Below are 13347 nucleotides of genomic sequence, written 5' to 3'. Positions count from 1 at the left end.
GCTGAGTCTGCGCGTCCGGAGCCTGTGCTCCGCAACGGGAGAGGCCACAACAATGAGAGGCCCGCATACCGCAAAAAAAAAAAAACCATAATGCTTAAGCCTACTGCCCTCTGCACCTACAGCTATTATCACTTGTAGCCAGAAAAAATTTCAAGTCACACTTAGTCAAATATCACTGTATCAGTGTCAAAGTAAACCTCCATTAGAAAGAGGCTTTAAGACTAAGGGAAAAGACTTCAGCCAAAATACCAAGCAGTTGGTGTTTGCTTCTAAAAGTAGTGCCTCAAAGATTAAAGAAAAACCAGAAAACCAGGTGAGACATGTAGTTGAGGTAAACACTAAAACTTTCCAGACAACAAACTGTTCACAGAAATATAAAACCTTAAAAGGGTGCATTTTTGTGAACAAGAAATTCTACTTCTCAATTTTTATTCTGAAGGAAAAATTAAGGTACATGTAAAAACTTGGATACAATGATATTCACATCAGCACTGTATACAATCATTAAAAACTGGAAACTACCTAAATTTCAAACAGATCACTGAATAAATCACACAACCAACCACACAAGGGGATACTGTGCTACTCTTAAAAAACTATACTGACAAAATTTAGAAAAAACAAAAATTAGTGTTCTCACTGCCCAGGTCTTTATTTCTATTAAATACTATTTCCTTAAAAAAAAAAAAAAAAGGCTTATTACAGGTCTGATATATCCTATTGTGCAGAAAGCAAGGAAAGACACAAAGACTAACAAGATCATATCAAAAGATACTAGAACCAAGGGCTCCATTGGCTAAATTCACAAGTTGAGTATCAAGAAGAATAACTGATGACTGTAACTGCCTATTAGATAGCTATCCTATGACCACAGGGATCCTCAAAAGAAAGGGGGTGGGAAGAGAATTTCTGTACCATAAATATAGAATAGAATTAGAAAATGACCATTTTGTAAACCCCAGTGTGATAACATTCAAACACGGATTATCAATGAATGTTAACACCATTAGGTGATAGGCTATTGGGGAATAGGGTATTTGTAAGGTGCCAAAGTATCACCTGAACAGGCTACTTACTAATTACAAAGGGGGGAGGATACACCTTTACAATGTTGGGATCTAATAATCATCCCCTTAAATAACTAAACCTAGTTTGATGGATTCTTTGAGAATATCTTGTCTTACTGTATTAAAACGTAATGCTTGGGCTTCCCTGGTGGCGCAGTATTTGAGAATCTGCCTGCCAATGCAGGGGATACAGGTTCGAGCCCTGGTCTGGGAAGATCCCACATGCCGCGGAGCAACTAGGCCCGTGAGCCACAACTACTGAGCCTGCGCATCTGGAGCCTGTGCTCCAACAAGAGAGGCCGCGACAGTGAGAGGCCCGCGCACCGCGATGAAGAGTGGCCCCCGTTCGCCACAACTAGAGAAAGCCCTCGCACAAAAACGAAGACCCAACACAGCCAAAAATAAATTTAAAAAAAAAGTCAATAAGTCTGATAACTACTTCAAAGTAATAATGAACACGCACTTTTTCAAGATACATTACAATTGCTGCATATATGAAAAGCACTGAGATTCCTACTAGTGGGACAAAGTTAGAGGTTCAACTGAAAACTGGAGTTGGTTTTCTATTGTTAATAATAGAAGGAAATGCTAAATTCCTATTAATAATAACAAAGACAAAATTTTTCCAATTCAAATTCAGTGCAGGTTAAGAAACCCTAACCTAGACTGTATTGCAAGTTTATATAAAGTATAGAAGTTTATAGGGGATACACATGCATGTTAAACAACACCATGAGGTAACAGACAAAACCAGCATACAAGACAACAGAACATTAACTCATCAGAAAGTCAATATGGAGGGGTGGGGAATATTTTAGACTAAAAGGCTCAGGAGACATAAGAATCTAATGCAATACATGTATTTTGTTTGGATCCCAGTTTGAAACAAAAAGCTATTAAGAAGACATTTGCAGGAAAATTGGTAAATTTTTAATATTTATATTATGGAATTACCACTCAATTTCATAGGCGTGATAATGAATTGTGGCTATATAGAAAAAGGACTATTTTTAGGAGATGCATGTTGAAATATCTAGGGGTGAAATGTCAAGATGATTGCAACTTTCAAATTCAGCAAAAGTAAAAACACATACACAGAGAGACCAAGGAATTATGAAAAAATATTCATAAATGTTAAATTAGATGGAAGACATGTAGTGTGTGGCTGAGTGTGTATATCTGAAATTTCTCATTTTAAAAATGGGGAAAATGTAGAGGTTTATGAGAAAATGTTCAAAATACATACTACTGAAGATGGAAAGGGGATTTTGAAAACAATATGAAGTACAACTGCAGGGGGATATATAAACCAAAATATTAACCATGATGTTACCTCTAAGATTTGGAGATTATGAGTGATTTTAACATTCTTTTTTATAATTGTATTTTCTGATTTTATAAAATGACAGGTATTTAGAAAGTTATTTTTGTAATGAAAAAAAGTACAATCTTTATTTTACAAATTGTAAGGAGGACAATATAATCAAAAGGCAGGCTTGATCATCACTTAATCACTTTGAACTTGTTTCCTCATTTATAAAATAAAACTATCATTTACTTTTTAGAAAAAGACTATCAGGGACTTCCCTGGTGGTCCAGTGGTAAAGAATCCACCTTCCAATGCAGGGGACACAGGTTCGACCCCTGGTCGGGGAACTAAGATCCCACATGCCACGGGGCAACTAAGCCTGCGTGCCACAACTACTGAGCTCTCATGTCTCAACTAGAGAGCCTGAGTGCCACAAATTACAGAGCCCACACGCTCTGGAGCCCATGCACCAAAGCTAGAGAGAAGCCTGTGAGCCGCAACGAAAGATCCCGCGTGCCTCAACAAAGATCCAGTGTGCTGCAACTAAGACCTGATGCAGCCAAAAAAATAAAGAAAAGAAAAAAATAATAATAATAGGGGTCTTCCCTGGTGGCGCAGGGGCTAAGAATCCTCCTGCCAATGCAGGGGACACGGGTTTGAGCCCTGGTCCGGGAAGACCCCACATGCCGCGGAGCAACTAAGCCCATGCGCCACAGCTACTGAGCCTGCGCGTCACAACTACTGAAGCCTGTGCGCCTAGAGCCTGTGCTCCGCAACAAGAGAAGCCATTGCAATGAGAAGCCCGCGCATCACAACAAAGAGTAGCCCCGCTCGCTGCAACTAGAGAAAGCCCGCGTGCAGCAATGAAGGCCCAACGCAGCCATAAATAAATAAATAAATACATTTATTAAAATAATAATAAAGAAAAAAGACTATCATTATCTTTAGATGGCTTTTGTAAACATTAAATTAAACAGACTGATCCACTGAATGAGTCCACGCTAACATGAACAAAAGAAAAGTTTCCTCTGAACCAACGAATAGGGAAGGAATAACATATTTAGAAAAATCACCATTTAGGAAACATCATAATAATATTCAGGCAAGAATTATCAAAGAATGCTAAAGCAAACAGATGAAAAGTTTACTAAGAAACTGAGTACTTACATAGTCTCATAGTAACTCCCAACAGATTACTGATTACCAAGAGGGGAAATATAACTCTGCAATGCAGAAACCCGGCAAACACCTTAGCCAAGTACAAAATTAACATCCCTAATAATGGGACAAATGGACATCACGTATCCCCTGGTACAATGCACTGAGAAGGATACAGCATCACCTTCTGTGGTATTTCCTACCAATATTACATAACCTCAATCTTGTCATGAGGAAACATCAGACAAACTCAAAGTGATGGATATTCTACAGAATAACTAGCTACAGTCTTTAAAAATGTCAAGGTAGGAAAAACAAATAGGCTGAGAAATTCTTCCAAATTAAAAGAGGCTAAAAAAGACATGAAAACTAAATGCAGTCATTCTGGACTGAAAATTGTATTAGGAGGGAAAAAAAATTGAGACAACTGATAAAACTTTTATCAGGGACTCTGAAATAGATAATAAATAGTAATGTATCAATGTTAACTTTTCAAATTCCCATCATTATATTGTAGCTATGTCCTTGTGACATGTAAGGGGAATGATGTCTGCAACTTACTCTCATATGGTTTAGAAAAAACTAATGTATTAAATATATGCATATATACAGAGAAGAATGGAAAGTGGGAGGAAGAGTGGGAAGGAGAAGAAGGGAGAGAGGAGAAAGACAAGGAACAGAGGGAAACTGAAGTGAAAAATGAGAGACAGGATGGAGAGAGGGAGGGGTAGAAGGAGAGAAGAGAAGGGAGGAGGAACAGAGGGGAAGAAGGTAGGAGAAGAGGGAGAGGACTGGGAGAGAACAAGGCGGGGAGGGGAGAGGAGAGGAGGGGGAGAGAGACGTCTTGAAATGTGGCTAGTGTAGCTGAGAATTGATTATCTGTATTTTATTTCATTTTAATTAATGTTAAATAGCCACCAATGACTACCTTATCGGACAGCACAGTTCTAAACCCTCTACAGAAAGCAACATCAGACATCTAAATCCTGTATTTGAATAATGACCAGGACAAGGGAGAACTACGCATGTCTGTGACCAGTACACTCCTAACAATTTTAGTATAAAAAATATCTGTTTGTACCCTCTCCCATAAATGCATGCTTGAGGCACAAATAGGTAGACTCCTTTAGATACAGCTGAAAATATTACTGGAGGCATCATCTACAAATTCTAGAATCGCTGAAGATGGAATGCCAAAAGGAATGTGGATTTGCTTAATCTGGTAACACAAAATGCCCATTTCCAGGGAATTTGTTTCATTTCAAGTGGGCAAATTTGCTCTCTACACTCATATTATGTCAAGCCTATACTTTGGTTTTTAAAGGTTATTTGCCCACTAAACATCAGCCCAAGTCAGTAAACCCTAGGAGATGGGAGTCCTTTAGATTGCTACAGGACTGACAACAGCTCAAGCAAATGTCATCAAATGTCAAAGATAAGACATTTCAGAAGGAATGATTTTTCCCCATGGATCCCACATTTCTGTATCCTAGCATTCCAGCCACTGTATCAACACAGAACAGAAAATCTTTCAAAGGTTGCAGAGGGAAGGAGTCAAAAGACAACTTAAGTGAAGTTAGCTGCAAGAAGACATGTGGTCACATTTGGATTTTAATTATTAAACAAGTACAACATACAACAATTCACTTTCCCAAAGAAATACACTCTTTCATTTTTTTCTTGAAATAAAAAGACTTCTTGAAAGGAGCCCAGGGAAAAGCACTTAGCCCAACCCCTGCCTGAAGAAAGGCATCTGTCCTGAGGACTTGATTACTTTTGAAAACCAGCAAACAAGGTCCAAACACCATACACATGCATTCTCTTACGGTTTTAGAATCCACTGCTCACGCCCAATGAGCAAAACTGGAGAGGATGAGAATCCTGAGCTGAGAGAGAGACAAGGTCTCAAGCCACAGGGAAGCTGCCAAGGAGAAGAAAAGCTGTTTGGAGATAACTCAAAGAGGGGGAGCAAGCTGCCCAAGGTGAGCCTGGGAAGACTGGACCAGTCCAGTAACAGGGAAAAAGGCTTCAGACACTTGGAGAAAAATTAGGGCTGCCTTAGAGAAAGAACAAGAGTCCCCTGATGATCTGTACACATGTTGATTGATCATAAAAATTTTTTAATTCTAAAGAAAGCAGTCTTTTTGGTCTTTTGTTTTCCCAATTACAAAATAATTTCACTTTCTTATTAACTGGAAAAAAAGGCAGAGTGTAAGCACAATAATGAACTGCAAACGACCCTGACCTCTCTGGGTCTGGGGAGACCCACTAGGGACTGGTAAATGGGAAAAGCATGTGCCCAGCTTCCCATGAGCTCCAGGCAATCTTTATCATGCACACCTCTGGTTAGCAGATCATTCGATTTTTTAAGAAATCCAAACTTGCAGATTTTTACATTAAATCTCCCAACTTTAATGTTAGAAACTTGTTCCAAAAGATTTTACCACTGTATGGGACAAACACTCATATCTGAGTACTATGTTTGCCCTGTTGGTCACCACTTTGCAATCACTAAACAAGATTCTCCCCTGAAGTCCTTTCTGATTCCACATCCCAGAACTCCACATCCTCTTAAGTACTGTCTCTGAGGAGGGAGGTGTTAAGGCAAAGGACTCAATCACTCACTTCCATTGAGAAACTTGAAATATACTGACACTTGAAAACTGAGAACCCATTCAATGTGTTTTCAAGTCTTTCAATACCATGATGGAAGCAGACTGCCTTGTGAGGCATCTTTAATCAAAGGCCCCTCCAAGAGTGACACCAAATGTTATTAAACTATACTACAGAATCAAGTTATGCTTTTGGTGACCCCAACCCTAAAAGGATTTCAAAAAGCAGAGGTAGAACATTTAAAAATCTAATGAAGGGCTTCCCCTCGTGGCGCAGTAATTAAGAATCCGCCTGCCAATGCAGGGTACACGGGTTCCGGCCCTAGTCCGGGAAGATCCCACATGCCGCGGAGCAACTAAGCCCGTGCACCACAACTACTGAGCCTGCACTCTAGAGCCCACGAGCCACAGCTGCTGAAGCCCACGTGCCTGAGCCTGTGCTCCACAACAGTAGAAGCCACCGCAATGAGAAGCCCGTGCACCGCAACGAAGAGTAGCCCCCACTCACCACAACTAGAGAAGGCCCACGTGCAGCAACAAAGACCCAACGTAGCCAAAAATAAATTAAATAAATTAATTTTTTTAAAAAAGAATACTGACCTCTTCAAAGTTTAAAAAAATAATAAAAAATAAAATCTAATGAAAATACGTTCTCTGGAAAGAACATGGCTCCTGGAACCAGCTTCGTCATTTATTTATTCTCTGACCTTGGACAACTGACCTCACCTTTCTGGATCCTCAGTTTTCTCATCTATAAAATGAAAGGGGTTGAATTCTAAGCTCCATATCCTTCCAGCTCTGAAATTCTAGTATTCCCTTCATTTAAATGGTCTCTCAGTAGCCTCTGAACTGTTTCATTAAACGTAATTGATTTTTCCCAGGTTTACTCTGTGGTATTCCTACCTGTATTTTAAGTTTTAATGTGATAACTATGCTTATGTCTCTTTATATGCCTTAAGTTGCTGGCGAGGTACTTTATGCAAAGATGCTTTATGCAAAGCAGACACAGTATTAGTTGAACTAAATTTATGCAATCTGATTTTAAAATATTTACAAGCCTACCAAGACAAAGTTCCTGCCTCAATCTTAGTCATAGCTTCTGCTTCTCTACAATTAATGGCATTGTTTAAAGTAACTAAACAAGTAACTTTTAAACTCTTGGCAATTTCTAGTTTTCCAATTAACTTACAGAGCATTCCTTCACAAGATCTATTACAAAACCTACTAGAGCCAGCCAACCTTAATGAATTACAGCAACCTTAGGTTTTTCCAGGAGGGATCACGCTTAGCGGAATGAAATAAAAAGTTAAACTGTAGTTACTCAGTCTTCATTACCTTATAAATAGCAATCCTGGCTATAAAGCAAAAGTTCACTATAAATTCAGACAGGGGCAGAGACGGTAGGCATGTGACTAGCAATCTTCATGACAGAAAGAGAAATGGAGAAGCAACAAGCAGAAAATAAAAGCACAGTTCCATCAGAACGAAGGAGGCTGATTGTTGGCAATGTCTCATTTGTGCAAAGAGCTATATACCTTCTCCAAAAATATTAAAGGTTCATTTACAACAGAATGGCCACATTATTCTTAAAATGTGTCTGCTCCAAAGCTTTAGAATATCCGCACCTAGCTACTAAATGCCAATTTTTTTTTAAACAGCAAGGTTAAGTTAATGCAGTGTTAGAATGGGTCATTTAAATGCAAATCAGGAAATTTAGAAATTAAAGTACCCACAGTAACGTTAACTGTCACTGCACAAGATATAGGACTGTGGATTACTCAGGGCAGTCGTAGGGATGCCAGGTTGCATTTGCATTAAACAGAGTTAACACAGCTGTTGGAATCTCAACTCTCAAATCTCCTGGTTACTGTCAAAAAAAAAAAAAAAGGTAACCTTTATAATTAAGACTCACTCCAGGGACTTCCCTGGTGGCACAGTGGTTAAGAATCTGCCTTCCAATTCAGGGGACTCGGGTTCCATCCCTGGTCGGGGAATTAAGATCCCACATGCCTCGGGGCAACTAAGCCCGCAAGCTCCAGAGCCCGCGCGCCCCAACAAAAGATCCCACAAGCCGCAACTAAGACCCGACGCAGCCAAATAAATATTAAAAAAAAAAAAAACAGGCAATGGGGAAACACAGGGAACAACTGAATGAAAGAATTTCCATGCCACAAGCATTAGGAGACACAATGATTACCAAGAGCACTAAGCAAAGGACAAAAGGTAAACCTAAAAAAACAATGTTCAGTCCACCATTTAGCCACTCAATCAGCAAATATTTTAGTGCCTTCTCTGTATAGACACTATTTGAGACCAAAAACTCTGCCTTCATGAAACTACGCTGTAGTAACAGTATAAATAAATAAACAAATAAGACAATATCTGTGCTAGAAAGAAAATTAAGCAGGGTAATGGTAATGAAATTAGGTGGGGTCCTTCCAGGGCCTTCTGTCTGGGTAACACTTGAGCTGAAATCTGAAAGTCAAGGAAGAGCCAATCAACTGAATTATTTGGGGGAAGAGTGCTGCAGGCAGAGGTAACAGAGACAGGGCAGCATCTCCCAGGGCTTAGAGAAAGAGATGGCCAATGTGGCTGGAGCATAGAGCAAGAGGTGAGAGAGATCAAGTGAAGGAAAAAACAAAAACAAGCTCCAGAGCTGCTGAAGTAACTGCAGTGTGGTCTGGATATCTGTTCGTTTACTTAGCTTCCACTCAACATGGTTGAGACCATCAACAAAGGAAGTGTTTAAGAGAAAATTGCACTAAGCCCTCTAACAGGCAACTGATTATGGATACACAGGAAGTCCCTGTTTCCATAAGAAACTGGATGACTCTGGTCTGAAAAACAAAGATGAAACCAGCATGTGGGCTGGAAGCACAAGAGAAAAGAGACAAAGGGAAAAAGAGGGTTTTGTTTTACAACAATGGGACTAAAAGGCAGAGAAACTTCTCACACAGCTGAGAATTTGCGCAGGAAGAAGAGGACTGGACTTTTCTTGGAGAGCCAGGAGAAAAGATGCCCGAACTTAACTAGAGTATAGGAAGTTACCCAGACTGAGTGAGAAAGCAAGAAAGAACTATCTCTAAAACTTGTAATGTAAACCTTTGATGACCTAGTTTGTAATTCACTTGTCAATGACTGACCAATTACCGCATCCTGGGGATCCTGCTACCTGCCAGGGACACAAAGTCTAATTAGAAATCCCTACCAGATCATCACAGCAATTAATTATTAAGTACAAAAGGAAAAAGTTGCCTTTAAATGGAACAATCTGGCAGATGTCACTTAATCACAAGTGTTTAAACTTAGCATCACCACCAATAGAACAACCTGACAATTATTTCAATGCCCTGAGAAAGGTACATCATCACACATGTACTGTTCCTGCAAAAAGTGGCAACAATAAGACAAATCCAAACTGTGGACATTCTATAAAACTGGCTTAAACTCTTCAAAAGTGTCAATGTCATGAGGGAAAAAAAGACTGAAAATCAAAACTAAAGAGATACAGGGGGCTTCCCTGGTGGTCCAATGGTTAAGACTTCATGCTCCCAATGCAGGGGGCCTGGGTTCGATCCCTGATCAGGGAACTAGATCCCGTATGCCATAACTAAAAAGACCCTGCATGCCACAACTAAAAAGACCCTGTGTGCTGCAACAAAGATCCCACGTGCCGCAACTAAGACCTTGCGCAGCCAAATAAATAAATATATTTTTAAAAAGAATATAATTTGGGGAAAAAAACTAAAGAAATGCAACAACTAAATGAGGTATGGGATCTTTTACTGATTCCTGGATTTAAAAAAAAAACTATGAAGGACATCACCGGGACAACTGGTGGAATTTAATATGAATATGGACTGTATATGAGATCAGTACTTCTGGGAATCTTGTTAAAAAGCAAATTCTGAATCAGTAGGTCTAGGGTAGTACGTAAGAGTCTGAATTTCTCACAAGTTCCTAGGGAGAGCAGACACTGGTTCTTGGACCACTCTTTAAATCATGTTACTATATCAATATAAAATTTCTAATATAGTGTAGTTAAGTAAGGCAATGTCCTTACTCTTAGAAGTTACATGCCAAAAAACCTAAGGGTGAAATACTTGGTGTCTGCAGTCTACTTTCAAATTCCTCAGAAAAAAAGTTTATATAGAGTAATGGAGCAAATTTGAAAAGTGTTAACAATTGATGAAACTAGGTAAACTGAAGAATCAAGTGCTCATTGTATTACGCTTTTACAACTTTACTATACGTTTGAAGCATTTCAAAAACAGTTGGGGGAAATGCTCACAATCTAGAACGGAAAATAGTTACAGTAAAACAGAAGGTATAGAGTTGTACAGTGAACCACCAGTACAAAGAGGAGCACCCAGGAGGGAACCCCCAATGGCCAGAGAGTCCTCACTGAGGATCTGATGTACTGGGAGGGAGGGAGGGCAGTTGTTTCAGTTTGTGCAAAGGGACCAGAGAGAGAACTTTGGCACCTTCCAAGAACCACAAGTGTGAATGAAAAATATAAGACAGATAGTGAAATGGCAGAAGATAAGGCTAAAAGACAAGCAAAGAAATTAAGAAGGTACTGGAGGTTTTCTTAACTTGAAAATACCATTCTATAATACTTGAGAAATCCTGAAATACACACCCCGCCCCAGAAAAAACCCTCAAAGACAAAGGAGAAAACCCCACCTCTTACAGTAACCACAGTAAAGACCAAAAGTCAAAAACAAGTGCCTTCCTGGCCAGAGCAGCACTTTCCCAATCTAAAGGACTTCACGCACATGACCGCAGAGCTCAGTTCCTTAAACCCCACAAGGCCTGAGCCAAGCATTTTCCTCCCCATCTATTCCCCCTTGGCCTTCCTCATCTCCACCTACCAAAGCTCCACCAAACCAGGTCCCCTAGAAGGAGCCTCTAGGCCCTTTTCTTCCTCTTCCCTCCCCTCCTCTGCATCTTAGTAAATATCTCACTCTAACCCTTCCCATTCTCAGGAGTCTTCTCATTTCCAATCACCCTCCAGACAGCCCCAGTTATCATTGTCATGGAATCTCTCCTCTGAAAAGAACTTGGCATTGCTTCCCCACCACAGGCAGGATGAAGCAGAAATTCCTACAAACCTTACTCACAATGGCCTGCCAACCTCATCACCTGCCTCTACTCCAAACTCTTCTCCAGATAGTATATGTCTCCAGACCTTTATATAACCCCTATCCTCTGCCCCAGAGCACCCCTCCAAACTCTTCCATCTTCCTTCAAGGCTCACACAAATGTCCTCTGCTTTCATAGAAACAGCTGTTCCCTCTTTTCTGGGTTCCCCCATCACTTTACAAGCATCTCTATTTCAGCACTTGCCACATAGCACGATATCAGTGTTTCCATCTCCCATAAAGCTGAGAGCTCCTTTGAGTACAGAGATCATGCCTTTTTTGAGCATGATAACTTTCATCTAACAACATTCTATAAATGATTAACTGAACTGGCTCCACTGTTTTTAGATTTCATCTAGCAACACCGATGTGTGTGCAAAGGACTAAGAAATCTCTCTCCCATTATAGATTAGCAAAAAAAAAAAAAAAAAAAAAAGGCAGGCAGGCTTAATAAATGCATTGTATTTAACTAAACCCTTCCCCCTGCAATTGAGATACAGCAAAGTAAACACGACCTTAGACACGAACTCAATAAAGATACCTAGAAAACATTACCTCTTTCACAGGTCTTAATGACATCAAAGAAGCTTAAATTTCTCTCAAGGGTTGCCATCTTCCATTTCCTTGAGTTTTTTCCCCTCCTCCCAAGGGATCAAGCTCACATTTCACTTATCCACTTCTGTGCAAAATGACAGGTTTCTAAAGATACACTTCAAAGTCAGTCCAGAGCTTTTCTGAGAACATGATGACCCCAGGTCCAAGGAAGCAAGAAAATGATAGCAGATGATTATAAGAAACCTTTGGCAATTTAGAGATCTCCAGGAACAGACAACCCCCAAGAACACTGACTCGTCAGTAATAATAACCTACCCTTTCAGCTCTGCCTTATTCAGTGCACTATCATTTTTCACAAACCATGATTAAGAGTCTAGATTAATACTGAAATATTTAACATAATGAAATATTCAACATACCATGAGAAAATAGTAACAATGCATCTTTGCTTGGAAACAAAGCATGTATCGGAGTTGCACAGGGCAAATGGACTACTAGCAAAGGCTCCTATCCTTCATGTAACTTGAAATGGGCCACAGTGAATGCATTTTCTGAGTTATGATAGCACTTTCAGTTTCAAGAACAGCCTGCAGTCTAACCTAATAAACCAGTACATGTAATCTGATAATTAACCAGGCTTTCAACACACTCTTCAAATCATAATAAAATAAAACAAAATAAAACAAATAAAATAAAACATAATAAAATAAAACATAGCAATAAAACATTTTCAAAATACAACTGATGAGCCACTTACTTATGACAGTATTTAATAATGAAATCTCAGAACAAGAAAAAGAAGGAAATCCACAGCTCAATATAATGAAATGGAATAGCCAAAATGAAGTAATCCAGAAAAGAACTACCCTTTAAATTAGCAATTAAGGAATTACATCAGTTATCTAACACTAAGATTAAATTGGATTAAATTACTTCATCACAAAAAATAAATGCAAATGATAAATTTTTGCTTCTGTAAAGCCCTCAAAGTTTTTTTTTTTTTTTTAATTCTTACAGATGATGGTGGGAATGTAAGTTGGTACAGCCACTATGGAAAACAGTATGGAGGCTCCTCAGAAAACTAAAAATAAAATTACCATATGATCCAGCAATCCCACTCCTGGGAATATACCCAGATAAAACTATAATTCAAAAAGATAGGGACTTCCCTGGTGGTTCAGTGGTTAAGACTCCGTGCTGCCAACGCAGGTGGCGCAGGTTCCATCCCTGGTCCGAGGACTAAGATCCCACATGCCACGTGGAGTGGCCAAAAAGATTTTTAAAAATTAAAAAAAAAAAGATACATGCATCCCTATGTTCATAGCAGCACTGTTTACAATAGCCAAAACATGGCAACAACCTAAATGTCCATCAACAGGTGAATGGATAAAGATGTGGTACATACTCAGCCATAAAAAGAAACAAAATTGAGTTATTTGTAGTGAGGTGGATGGACCTAGAGTCTGTCATACAGAGTGAAGTAAGTCAGAAAGAGAAAAACA

General features: G+C 39.3%; 1 protein-coding gene across 1 annotated transcript in view; it reads right to left on the bottom strand.

The window, feature by feature from the left end:
* The window catches only part of CTNNA1 (catenin alpha 1), a 183250-nt gene that overhangs the window by 157887 nt on the left and 12016 nt on the right, over positions 1-13347 (bottom strand). The gene's annotated exons all lie outside the window — the stretch shown is intronic.

Source organism: Mesoplodon bidens, assembly GCF_964165515.1.
Source record: "Mesoplodon bidens genome assembly, chromosome: 4".
In the NCBI taxonomy this organism is placed as follows: domain Eukaryota; kingdom Metazoa; phylum Chordata; class Mammalia; order Artiodactyla; family Ziphiidae; genus Mesoplodon; species Mesoplodon bidens.
This window is presented reverse-complemented; position numbering and strand designations above follow the sequence as displayed.